Source organism: Calidris pugnax, unplaced genomic scaffold (assembly GCF_001431845.1).
Source record: "Calidris pugnax isolate Ruff unplaced genomic scaffold, ASM143184v1 scaffold27, whole genome shotgun sequence".
NCBI lineage: Eukaryota > Metazoa > Chordata > Aves > Charadriiformes > Scolopacidae > Calidris > Calidris pugnax.
Window position 1 is genome coordinate 5,646,159 of NW_015090893.1, and position 14,283 is coordinate 5,660,441.

The following is a 14,283-nucleotide window of genomic DNA, read 5'->3' on the forward strand; positions in this document are numbered from 1 at the left end:
CTGGTATTTACTATGCTTGTGACTACTCTGGGTGCTTTGTGTTTTCTGGGGCTGGGGTTGACCCTCACCTTTGTGTTTACATGCATTTATGTTTGTTATTTCCTGGTAAAGCATTTACTGTTGTTAATGGCCAGGCAGTTCCATCAAAATGAAGAGTCTTGCCTGTGTGGTCCTCTAGTAAGGGCTGGTTCACTTCAGCCCTTTTAGTTTTATTTTTTGGGTGTATGTTTACTGTCAATTTTTAAACAGTACTGCATTGTTACAGGTTTGCACATCTGGGTGGGTTTTGGTTTCCTTGAAGAAAAAGGCATCCCATTTCTTCCCCTTTGACTCAGCAACAGTTTTTGCATTTTTTGTTTCAGTAACTTTAGTACTTTGCAAAGCAAGAATCAGACTTAGTCTGTGTTTCTATATGAGTGCTTGGTACAGGGAAGGTAATAAAGTGTTTCTTAGTCATTTGGCTATTCTGCATACAAGTTGGATGTAATTACAGACCTTGTGCCCAGGAAAGCATTGGATTTGTTGCCTTTACACTCATCTAACAGCTTCATGAGGTGTTCCAGGTCAAAATGGCTGTTGAAAGCCACTTGGGACAGTTCATCTCTTCAGTGTTCCTACTTCCAACTTATGACAAAATGACATGATAAAACTCTAATGAGAGAGATCAGTGTCTTCGACTCAATGCCTTCCAAATATGTGTTGTGTATTTTTTTGCCCCAAAAGAGGCCTTTCATTCTAAGCTTTGGACAAAGCTTATACAATAGTAGTAATAAAATATTTCCTAAGAAATACTATAGCATATGTGTACTTGTAACAAACAGACTGCAGCAATAATTCAAATATTACACAAAGTTGGGAGCACCACAGATATGACAATGGCTTAATGAACATGTTTACAGGGTGGCTGTTAGATACCTGTGGTACTGATGTGCTCCTGAGCCATAACAACCTCCTGGAGACCAAGGATACTATAGGGCAGGGGAAGAAGCCAATTTTCAGGTTTATGGTAACAGAGGTCACTGTACTTTCACCTTCTTGCTTCTACACAGAAACACTGTGTTCCCTGCAAATAATAATTTTCTGATTCATGAATCCAACAGACACATACAGGATAACACTTCTCAAAGGAAGGACAAACATAGAAAATGGACTATAAATGCAGATATCAACACGTCATGCAAATAAACTTTGGGTTGTAAGGATATGCTAGGAATGTCACTGTGAAGGGAAGAAGGTAGTTAAAATAGGGAACACACAAGCAGAGGTATAGAATATTGTAGGCTCATGTGAAAATATTGTCAAGGTGTTTGATTTTTTAAAATTTTTTTTGTGTGTCATTTGGAGCAGAATTTGAGTCATAATTCCTTCAAGAATTAAGCTATGCAACTGTAAATGTCAGAAAAATATAGTGATTATGAGGTACTAATAATAGCATTTTCCATTGCTGCATTGTGTATTATGCATTACTGTATTATTGATGTGTTTTTCTCACAGTTTTTTTGAAGAAGGGTATTTATTTCAAAGGCACGAGAGAGGTGCAGTCCACACGGGGCTCTCAGCATAAAGATGTAGTCATTTAACTTTTGTATTTGAGGCTGATTCCCTTTTATGTATGATAAAACATTGTACTGACTTCTTTTTAATGAACATTTACATGCAGATATCCTGCTTTTTCAGCCCAAGAGGCAACCTTATGTAATACATATTTGCATATTGACACAGTTACAATACTAGAGCTGGAGAAAAACAGAATAAAAGTCAACAGAGTGTGTTAAAATGTACTTGCAGGGAAAAGTTCCTTAAAGTGTTGGCATTATCTCGTCTGAGCCACTTCTACTTTAAGAAATAGGCATAGCCTCGGGCAATGCCTGGAGTTGCTACTCAGAGGAGAAGTGAATGTTAGAAAAGTTATAGGCAATTTTGTTAACTTAAAAACTTCTTAAATGTGAAGTGCAGTGATGAAGTCTTCTTGCTATAGTACCTGGGAACATCAATGCAAACCAGAGGGGAATACAAGATACCAAGTAAAACTGGGTATTACCTATAGGGCAGGATTTATCATGGCTTTGTGGTACATAAAGCCAAAATGTTAAGATGGACTAGAGTAAGTGAACTCTTCTAGGGAGGAAAATGTGAAAGGAAGTTGCTTCTGCCATGGATTTCACAGAAGGTAGCTGCTTAACAGTGTGTTTGGGGTTCTTCAGGACTACAGTCTTCTGTGCCAATTAAATGCAGAGAGCTGAAGTAGATCTCTTTCTCCTTCTTTGGCCTTGTCCCATCGCCTGTTAAACCCCTGCTATTGCCTGGTACCTTGTGCATACCTATCCACAACAATTAGCATCTTGTTACCCGCCAAATAACTTTTCTTTGTACACTGTTTCTACAGCCTGGAGGATTGGGTGTCAAAAGAATTTATTCTCACCTCTTTGAGTATCCTAAGAAAGTAGTTGGGGTACTGCCAACAAACCTGTGCTGTCTTTTCTGATATAGGTGTCACAGCAGAGTTTCCTACAGAAAATTCCTCTGAGCCTTGAGTCACACAGCTCCCACTGAAATATTTTGGGAAGGCAGCAAGGTGGTTTCTGATACCAACCAGGCTGTGTGAAGGACGTCTAGGAATGTTACAGGTCTATTGCAATTTTGAGGAAATATTGGTGTAGTTCTAACAAGATCAAGGCCTATAATTAACATTCCCATAAACTTCATTCACATGGTGCTTTATAAATAGTTTTCCACAGCAAAGATACATGCAATTATCCTTGAAAAAGCTTTTAGAAGACAGAGGACTTATCCAGGTAGGAAATTATATTAAGAAAAAGTTCACAAATCTATATGTATGGAAGACTTTAGAAAAACTATTCATTTGTAACTTACTCATTACTAAAAGAAAATTATTTTCTGCAGGCTCAGTTGTGTCCAAAAGTAACCTTAATTCTACATCTGTGAATTCATGTGGTTTTTAATGTTCTAATGATGTCTAGCTCTTATCAATTACATTTTTAGCATATTGTTGTTAGAGAGCCAATGGGAGCAATGCTGCTATTCTGTCATAACCAGATCTTAAAAGTGGAAGTCTTTTAGATACTATAGCGTCCTGAGTACTGGAGGTAAAGACAGCATAACATTCCAGAACATTGCCTCACACAGCATTGCAAGCTAACATATCTTGACGAATAAATATTTTTTCTAAACTGAATGAATGGCACAGGCACCAGACAGCAGGGCTTTCTTCTATAAATGACATTTTTCTCCTTGTGGCCTTGGATTTCTAATACAGCTATGGAATAATTAAGCAGAGTGAAGTATTAATGCAGTTTTATAAATAATGTTAAGGTTGCCAGATGTTGGTCATTTTTCCTCTCCTTTTTTTTAAATGTACATCAGTGTTAAAATTGTAGGCTGATAGTGGGTTGTGGGGAACTTAGATATGTAAAACCAAATGTTGTAAGGTATTAAAATTTGAGCTTGTCTAGATGATGCTTTCTGATTCATTTGTTTGGATATACCCCTAAATTCTGTTTCCAGTTTTGAAAAGATGAACTCTTAAATCAGATAAAAGGGCAAAAGTCCAATGTGTATAGTTTTTCAATTAAGTTTTCTCTTAAGTAAGAAATTTGTGAGATTCATTTACCTGTAAGGAAAACAATATTCAATGTCTGAGCTCCTTCATCATTTCCGGATGATATATAATTGTTTTGGACACCAATTTTCCTCTGCATAAATTTCAAATTAATGTAGGCAAATCAGAAAAATGTGTAGGGATTGGCTTAAAACATGGGGATGAGTACAGGTTGCAATGATTAAATCGATGTTAGGGTGCAAATGTATGTATTTGTTTTCCCAACATGATCTTTTTTCTAAATAAAGGGTGGAAGGAGAAAATAATTTGTCATTTTTACCCACTTAGTGTGGGTGTACGTTTTATTATAAAAGTTCTGTTCCTGGAAACATGGCCTACTCAAGAGTAGAAGACAGTTGCTAATAATTGTTTTCAAACATCAGAAACAGTCTTCATTTTTATGCAAAAAGTTGGGGTTTACGCATTCCTATAAATTTTCAAAACTATCTTTTTGGAATACAGTTGATAAATTCAGTATATGTTTGCTTCAAAGTGCAAAAAATTGTTCCCTCTGTACCCAAGTTGGATCTTTAATATTATGAGAAAAAATAATAGTGCTTTCAAATTGAATAATTACTTACACATATGCCTCATTTAAAAACACATAAGAGATTTCGGTTTTGATTCTGTGGTTGATGAGACCAGCCAGGCAAAATCTATTCTATTTTTAGCTATTTTGCAAGTATGTCCTTACTAATACAAGTATTTCCTTAAATCTGCAAGTTGGATATTGCCAAATTTATTTGCTCAGATGTGCACAAGCATGGCATAGGAAACTTGCCAAATGAAGACTAAGCAGAGGCTGAAAGAGGCTGATCAGGTTCAAGATACTGGCAGGTCTCCAGAATTGCTTTGGTTGTAGAAATGTACTGTCAACAGAACAAGATGGCCAGGATAATGGCATAGACCAGAATGGTGGTATTTATTGACTCAGGTATTTGTGGCTTCCTTCTATTCATTCAAAACTGCTCTAACTGACTTCTCATGGGTGATTTTGCCCTCACTATGCTCAAACAGATTATCCAATTGTTATGGGCTGCTCATGCAAAAAAATCTACCACACATCTCTTAAAAGTTCTATAAAGTTGACTTTTTTAATGCTGTACATGTTTAATTATTTAGTCCCTTAGGAAATAAATTAACAGAACGCTGCGCAGATCCACTGGAAGTATCACAGTCAAACAGAGCTGTTGTCCACCTGTTTATTTATGGATTTTATACAATGATCCAATTAACTTTTAAAAGATGAATAATTCATTTACCGAATTTTGTTCGGGTGAAGATTTTTAGTCCTGTATATTAAATATGTGGACTTAATTATCACCCTTTTTGCACTGGAGGTTTTTAGGTATTGTAGAAAGTTTAGGTAGGCCTTGAGTAGTCTCTTGGCATTCTGAGTTAGTCTTTCAACATGTATACCACAGTTCAGCTTCCTGGGAGATGTGCTTAGTTTCTTATTAAGGTTAAATCTCATAAACTGGGTGAAACAAATGTTGTTTTTTCTGTAAGCAATTTTCAATGCCAAAGCATGGTATTGAAGATATTCAATCTTTTTACTTAACTTTGACTTGATTTCATTGACTTAAGTGTGGAAGAAAATAGTTATGAATGATGCAGTAACATTTTCTTAAGCCTTGAAATACGTTTCAAGGCTTTATATTTTCACTTTGTACATTACTCTGAAAAAAAAGCCCGTTGTCTGTTCACCTGATTGCACTTGTCTCTTCAAAATGGTTATTTCACTTGAGTTCTGTTCATTTTGTGATTTAGTGGCTTTGAAATAGATCACTTAAGAATTGATGTATTCATTTTTATCATATTTACATCAGCTGCAGTTCACATTTAAATAGCAATTCGTTATTTCTGCCTAAATGTTGCTTTCCTCAGCAACGATTGATATCATCCTCATGGTTATATATTGCAATTTCCTCCTGTGTCTTTGAACATCTACTCTCATGAGAATTGAAAGTAAATTTCTTGGTCCTTCTGTATAGCTGATAATCAAATTGAGCTTCAAGAAAATAGACCATTATCCTGGGCTTCATAATATTCAGCTTCCCAGTATTCTACCATAGTCTACTTTTAATTGCAAATTAAACTAAACTTTCCCCCCTCCCCCCACCTCTTACATATAAGATAGATTTGTCACGTTTAATATAGTTACTTGTGTGTTCAGGAACTCCTTTTTTTTGTGTGTGATATGTTTAATGGGGAATTAATAACTTCGCTGCAGAATTGTAATGTATACTAATCCGCTTTTGAAATATACAGATTGAGGTATTTTTTTTTTCTTTGTGATTTTACTATCAGTGGAAGTGAGAAATAAATACGATTAGCGCTGTCTTGTCTAGTGGGAGGTGTTCTGTCCATGGCAGGGGGGATGGAACTAGATGAACTTTAAGGTCCCTTCCATCCCAAACCATTCTATCGTCTTTATATCAACAACAATCACCACTCGTGTTTTCTTCTCATAATAGTTTATTAATGTCACCCATGCTAAATTAAAATCCCCTTCAAAGATGATCGAGACTTAATCAAGGCACAAAACTGACATATCATTATCAACCTTATCCTCAGAAGAGGTCCTCTGCTAAATGAAGTGCATTAGATAATATAAATTGTCACAGAGCTATGGGATAGGATGTTTCTAGGTACTGTATAAGATGTGCATAGTTATCTAACATTATTCCGTTGCCTACAGAACTCAGACATGTTATTTCAATAATGGTGGAAATCCCTCAACTTCAGACATTTAAATAAACAAACCTGGACCAGATATATTTAGTTTACATTGTTGTGTCCTGGGATATGCTTAATACATAAACATACTATTTGGTCTGCAGGAAACACCAAGCAGGAATGAATGATGGATATCAGAAGAAAGAGATTAAGAGTATTCTCGTGTATGATTTGTGAATTCCCACAGATCTGGGAAAGATCTGTACTTTGAACGACATAGAAAATGCCAGGGTATAGCACTGCAGAGACTACTACTGGAGGGTGTTGTGCCCAGTTGTTGCTGGAGTCTCAGAAAGAATATAGTTCTGATGATGTGGCACCTGCTTTGGGCTAATTAGGCATCATTAGCTTCATATCACTGGGCACCAGTGTGCTGAGTATATTCATCTCTCTGTTTTGTGAAGACCACTTAGACTTGCATGATCTCCACAGCGTTGAACCCAGGAACTTCTTAGATCATTCATAACTGAGCTTATGGAAGCAGGAAGATTGCAAGAAACTGTCAAGTTCTAGGAGCTAGTAGGGTTTTGAATATGATTGCACTGATAGAGTTCTCCCTATCTGTTTCTGATCCCTCTTTCTTTTCCTAAAAGTATTGCGACAATGGAAATTTACTTATGAAACACTTCGCAGCAAGTGCTCTGAAGTACAAATGCTTTTCATTGAAATCATTAGGAGGAAAAAAGAGCAATGACATTTAGTGGGTTGCGCCAGGACACCTATTCTATAAGTTACCAGGCTTACGCTTGAAGTGCCCACATGAAAATTAAACTTGGTTCTGCTAACACTGTGAAAAGCCCACTCTGAGCACTGGAATCAGTTTTGTAATTTCACTTATCCATCAAAATACTGTTTTTTTTAATAGCTGTATACTGTCCTGCAGTAATTACAGAGTCACGTTTCCTTTTTCCCTTCTGTTCTCCCCACCCCACTCTCTCCACTAAGGAACCAGTTGTACAACTTGAAGCTAATTGTTTTTTGATAATGTTACCAATTTAATCTAAAAATCAATTGAGTTGCACTGTAGTCAGAAAATTGTGTTTCCTCTTTTGTATCCAAATCCTCAGAGCCTTAGGGGAAAAAGTCTTTGAAGTTAAATGTAAAAGAATTTTAATGTTTTATGCAGAAAGACAGAATTTTGGGGGAGTGAGAAAGAGAAGAGAGAAACAAGTACAATGTTCTTTTTCCAGTTCTTCTGATGCCTGATGTGTTCAGCTGTACACAAACTGCCTTTCATTCTCCCCTTCATATCACCCTACTGATTTCAGTGTATGGTGGCTTGTATTCTCTTCAGCTTCGAAGATCTCTGCAAATTCAAAGAAACATTTTTAACTAATTCTTTCTGGCTATGTTTTTGAATGAGAAAGTGAATGGTGAAGAATGAACTGATGCAGGGAACCAAGTTCAAGTGTTCTGAAGGTTTTCAGAATTTCAAAATACGCTTTGCATGTTACTTATAATCTTATAATGAAATTTAGCTGTTTACTTTGCAAATACAAAATTGCCAAAGAAATTCTTGAAAAAGGGGAAAGTGGTGGTTCTATATTTAAAAAATAAATAAAATGCATAGATACTTCTGCTAATGTTGTTCCATGATCTCTTATGTAAACAGGATTGACCATTTATTTAGTATTTCTGTATAGTATTCAACTCATAGTACAGGGCCTGTAGGTGTTGAGTTTCTAATCTATAGTCCATGGCCCGCATTTAAATAAATTAATATATATTAAGCCTGTCAGCTTAGAATATTTTGTATATTCTAAATCAAAACATTTAGTCTGGTTCAGTTCTCTATTTTATTTTGGGAAGCTACTAAATTGTGAGAGGCTAGGCAAAGAAAACCCAATTGATAGCAGCAGAGATACGAGAGATTAAGTAGGTTGGTAGTTTTTTACTCCCCGTGAGTCCGTAGATTTTTGTGTACTGTAAAGTAATTTGGGCAGGTGGGTGCATTTGGTTGGTTTGGTTTTTTTTTCCAAAATTACTGTGTGTGTAATGCAACTATATTATTCTCCACAATGTATATGCTATTCTTCTTGTAAATGGTTGCTTTGTAATAGTATTTAATTCCAGAATTTGCTGTACGCTGAGTTCTCGTGTGTTTTGTATTGGTGAGCAAAGGACAAACACCTCAGGTAATCAGAAATATTTTGTAATGCCAGCTTTGACTGGGCCTCCCGATGCATGCAGCAAAAATCTCATTGATGTGGCCAAATTGTGCTTCATTGTACTTCAGTGCTGACAATGTCCAGAATGGCTGATAGAAGACGTAACTAGAAGGACACTGTTTTGGGTAAGCTTGAGCAGCCGGGGTTAGGATTAAACCAGTTCCCAACAGGACCCTTTCTTTGGTCTCACTGTTAATGCTGAAGTAGTTCTCCGCAGCCTGGCATAGAGGCTGATTGGGCATGTATTGCTGAGCGCCGTGTCTGATCATGGCATGTTCCAGCCACGATCAGACAGTTTGCTGAGGGGTCAAATCAGAGTGAGACTAATGTGTGGCCTCAGAATCCTCTCTATGTTTTAGCCACATTTTCACTGTTTTACAGGTTTATGCCATTTTTTTCCTACAGATCAACAAATGTCGTATCTTTAGTCTCCAGGCGCTACGATAGCATTAGTAATATTGACCACTTGAATTCCTACATGGGGTGCACGCTGTGGATGTGCGTATAAATATTAATCTAGAATATAGCCGAGCTGTCATGGACAAAGAGAAGCATTGTGAGGCAATGAATCCTACTGATAAATCCTGAGTTTTTTAGAAAAGTTGGCTTCTTTTATTCCATTGTGTGGTGTTTCTGATAACTGTCATGTCTAAATATTCTTTGGCTCAGCCAGTAATGCTACAGCTTTCATTTTAGGTTGTTTGTATGTAAAGAATTTCCAAATTTGGACTTCTCTTAAATAGACTGGGGAAAAAATAGGCATTTCTGTAGTTTCTGTATGAAGAGGTTTTTATTTTATGTTCTACTAGCTGTTTATTTTTATTCTACAGTGCTTCATCATCTGTCATACCTTGAAGTAAAGGCAATGATAAACTCCCTGACCATGTTAATGGGAGTTGAGAATGCTTTGCTTCTCCCAGGATTGGTGCCATATTGCCAGGACAATATATTGATTTGGTTGACTGCTGATGTGTGACGCATGACAGAAATGAGAAATTGAACTTTCTGAATGTGAAGAAAATCGTGCTGCTGATGATATATAAGTGATTTAAGAAAAAGCAATCAATCAGATTCTCTGCTCTGGTAGCAGTGCTACATACAATCTAATATATAGTAAAACAACAGTTCTTTTACAATCTAAATCAAATAGTGTTTTGTGCTAAACTCAGATTCTCGCAAAAATGACGTGCAGCATTTTCGGGTTTAGTGTGCTTTCCTTTCTACAATACTGATGTGATCTGATAATTAAGAAATACTGGGCTCACATTCATTAATTCTGCCGCCTTCTTGTCAAGAGCCACCGATTATTCTTTCTAGACTGCTTATTACTATTTTAAATTGGTTGATCTTTAAATAATTTTAACTTGTAAGTAGAGTTGTTTTGAGTCCCCAATACCTGCAGATGGAGTTTATTATAGCCACAGGTAATTGGACTTAATTATCTGTAAAACATCCACTAGAGACATGAATAGGCCTATTCTCTCTTCTGGCAGATGTTTTGCAGATATTAGACCAATATCCAATTATCTTTGGGTACTTTAGCAGTACACAATAGCATTCATTTGCAGATGACTATAATATTCTTTTATCTCCTTCTCCATGTTATCAAATGAATGGGATAATTTATCCTTCTTGGAAAGAGAGAGAAGTATTTTAATGAAAGCTAGAATAGACTTCCTGCAATTCTTCTTATTGATACCTACTAACAAGTCTTGTCATTCAGTGTCAAAGTCTCAGTTTAGCATTTCCCCAGCATAAGTACCTTAAGCAGCAGGGAGTTCTGCACAGTCTCCCCAAAGCAGCCTCGAGCTGTGTATTTTGGAATCTTCCGTTTGAATTTTTGGGTTGAGATTTTCAGAGGAGTTCAGCTGTCCTCAAGAAGTAGCTAATACTTCCTTAGAATTAAGTCTGTGAGAATACAGGGAGAAGTTTAGCCACATCTTCCTGCTAGAATGGGAATGCTGGTGCCTTTGGCAGTCTGCTGAAACATAAACCCTGGAGTTCTTTCCTGTGTGAATCCTGGTATGATTAGATGGTTCAAGACCAAACCATGTATAGGCACTTGAGCAGAAAAGTTCTACTAACAGATGCTCTACAACATGAAAAAAGATAAAGAACCATTTGAGCTTTTTATAAACATGCTTTCTCCTATAGAAAAAGTGGGATTTTTTCTTGCCGTAAGTTATTTTAGCATTTATTTTGTCAGGAAGAAAAATAAAATTTTGATTCCTTAGTTATGACGAAGTTTAACAATTAAATTATCTCAAAATGAAATAAATTACCATGATTAATCCCACCAAATTCAGTAACTGGTATTAGAATCTGGAGCTTGCTGTTAGAGGGCAGGGTAGATCTGAGAATATCAGCAAAACTCAGCAATATCACAAAGTAAGAGTGAACCCATAAGAAGGTGTGTAATATTCTTTTGGAACTCTAAGGATGTTCTTTTCTGTTTTTCATAACATATATTTGCTTTCACATCTCAAGATCAGCCAACCTATTACTTTTTCTTTATTTTAGATTTTTTTTTTCTCTCTGAAAGCCTAGGGTGAGACTTGATAAATACAAAGTGGTGATAGACAAGGAAACATAGGTAAGCTGTCTGCCTTTTTTCTGAAGATAGACTTGTGACTGTCTAGTAAAAGGTATCATGATGACCTGATGTATTTCAGGTCTGCTGAATCTGCACATATTCCTCATACCATATAACCCTGGGAAAAATGACCAAAGAACCTACTGCACTGAATGAAGCATTTGTGCTTCACACAAATGCTGAAACAAATGGTGTTCCTTTTAATTGTCTTATTGAAGTGGACCTGTCTTGCCGTAAACACAGTCATTAATGACCTCCATCCACATACCATTGATCTTTCTGGGAAAGTACCTTTTAAAGCAAATGAAGCAGATCTAGCAGTACTTAAAATCCAGTGTCCTGTGGAGAGCAGAAACAACTTGTCAACAGCCAGTGCCCCAATGCTAACAGTAATTTATCTTCCTGTCAAACAGCTGCTTCACTGCGAGAAGGTACACCAATAGGTGTAATGGTCCTATGTGCATGGCAGAAGGGGCAGAGAGTCTTCTTTCCACACATGGGGCCAGGCAGGCCCACTTACACCCATGAACCAGGGAAGAGAAGAGAGGAGTTACCAAGGTGTAATGTTAAGAGTGTCAGAGGCAGAACTTAGTACAAACTTTTACCAAAAGAAGTAATGAACGTAAAAAAGCTAAATTTAAGATTATGATATGTTGTCAAAGGTTTTCAAGTTGTGTTTCTCAGCTCAAGTCTGTTAGTTCAGAAACTATAGTAATCTCAATTACATGGCTAAGTACAAATATTCCTCATTTCTTAAAATGTTCAGTACTTAGAATTGCTTCAGTATTTCAGGTCATTTTGGAAGAAAAGAAATTTCTCAAGTATTATGCTCTTCCATCATGTACCTTTTGCTATCTTTATACTGTAGAGGAAATAAAACAAGAAGAATTGAAGAAATGAGAGATAGCTAGGGAGACTTTCATATAATTAGACAGTCTCAGAAAATCATAATTAAGCAGCAAAATATGTTATTTCCTTACAATAAGAGAACAGTTTCAGTCTCCTGGGTAAGTCTGTAATGTGACTCTTTTGAAATAATTTAACTGATACTCTAGAACTATTCACAATCAATTGAACAACAGTCTTGGCTTGAACTAAGGATGCTTTGCTTAGCCATTGGAAATAGTTGTGCTAAAACTATTCTTATCTCCAAATACAGCATCTCTTGGTCAGCATGCAATAATTTTGTCATGCAAATTTTGCAAGTTTTTGGTGGCACTGTCCAAACCGAGGAGGGAAGCTAAATATTAATGGGAAGGCATTAGTCCAGACTACATGCAGTTATTTCTTTAATGTGTCTTCTCTCGGTGAAATGAGAGAAACTGTAAGGGGAAACAAATCAGTGCAGTGGCCATTGATGTAAGCTATTTGTAGATGTAAATTGAAACTCTGTTTCCTAAGGAGTTCTGGATATATCAAAAGCATATCTTGTTACACATTGTTGAACTTTTATTCCCTTAACTGTTGGAGCTCATTTAGAAGACACAAGCCTCTTTTTTTCATTTGGTTGATGTCACCAGCTAGAGCTAGTGAACTTTTGGATAAATGGAAAGATTTAGGGAGAACTTACTGCACAAAAAAAAAAAAAAAAATCAAAAAAAAAAATCTATTCTCTCATCAGTTTTCCTGTCAATGTCAGCAACTTTGAAAGAAAAACAGGTTCCATCTTGAATTCTGTTGATGAGGTGTTCAAAATCCATCCTGTATGAATGAGATAGCTCTGATTCCTGAAATTAGTTTTCCGTTTTTTGCCCTCAAACTACTTTAGATTTGCTGGTAGCCCCACGAAGAGCAGCATGAGAGTTGTGCATACAAAAAACTGGAATCAATATGCTATAATAGTGAAATGACAAAATACTTTAAAACTTACTATATGTTGGATAGATTTTTTTTGTTTCTGTTTTTTTGGTTTTTGGTTTTTGTTTTTTTAAAGATTATTGGGTTCGTCTATTCAAATTCACTTCTGCTATTGTTCTGCACCTGGATTATACTTGGATTATCAAAAATTATGATGCGTGGGAACAGTTTTATGGTTTCTAGGTTATCACAAAATGCATAATCTGCATTATTCCTTGAAATTAAGTGCTATTTGAGCACTCTAAGATGATGTTTAGTATATAATTTTGTCCTTTGTCTGAGGGTGAGAATTTAAAATCAAGGTCAAATATATATATCATCTTATTATGTCAATTTCCTAAAAGGTCATAGTCATTATTCTATCTCAGAGTTGTTCTTTTTATTTTCAATTTTCAACAACAAAAACCTTTAAAGGGCTACAAACCTTCACGAATATTTTATTTCATGGTTTGTAGCAGATTTATTCCTGATGTTTACATATCAGTTCTGTATACCAGCTCTGGAGTATGCAAGTTAGCTCAGCTGCCATTCAGCGAACCCAGACTCAGATCTCCTGCATATGTTTTATGACTGTGGGAACATGTGCTGTCTTTGGGGCTGGGGTGATGGGTTGTGGGTTGTGGGATTTTTTTGTTGGGTTGGTTTTTTGGTGGGTGTTTTTTTTGCCATGCAGAGTGAAGGCTGTTGCATCTGCTGCAGTTGCTTCTTACAAGGCTATCACAGGATGTGGCTGTCTTTTATTGCATTCAAGCCATTTTTGGAAAAGGAACGATGCTGGTTTTACAAGTAAAATCTAAATGGGCTTGAACTAGAGTTAGTCTTTTTCATCCATAGTCAGATTATAAAGCACATAGCATATAGAGCAAATCTCATGAGGTGACTGTATGCTGAATTTCTCCCTTATCTGTATTACTTTCACTGTCCTCTTTCCTATGCTGATCGTGGTGCACAAGACAGAAAAGCACCTCTTCCAGGCTTCTCTTGGTGGCCTGGTCATGTCTCTGTTACCAGCACTGATGTTTCAGCCCAGGGGCTGAAATTACAGCAAACCCACATAGTTTTATCCAGCCTTGGGATCAGAAGTTATCTTAAGCTGAATGTATGTTTACTATCTGTATATGGCACGTGTGTAGTCTTAATTAGTTTTTAAAGGTTTGCTTTTTAATATATTGATATATCTTTAAAAAAAATAAATACAGTTAGGATTGCCATTTGAAATTATATTTAGAATTACCTGTGTCTGCCTGTATGTTTATATCTATTATGTTGTTAATGGTTTCGTTTCAGAAATATATTTGAAGTTATTT

At 36.3% G+C, this 14,283-nt stretch overlaps 1 protein-coding gene across 2 annotated transcripts in view; it reads left to right on the forward strand.

Annotated features, from left to right (window-relative positions):
- The window catches only part of GABRB2 (gamma-aminobutyric acid (GABA) A receptor, beta 2), a 101,329-nt gene that overhangs the window by 58,750 nt on the left and 28,296 nt on the right, over positions 1-14,283 (forward strand). The gene's annotated exons all lie outside the window — the stretch shown is intronic.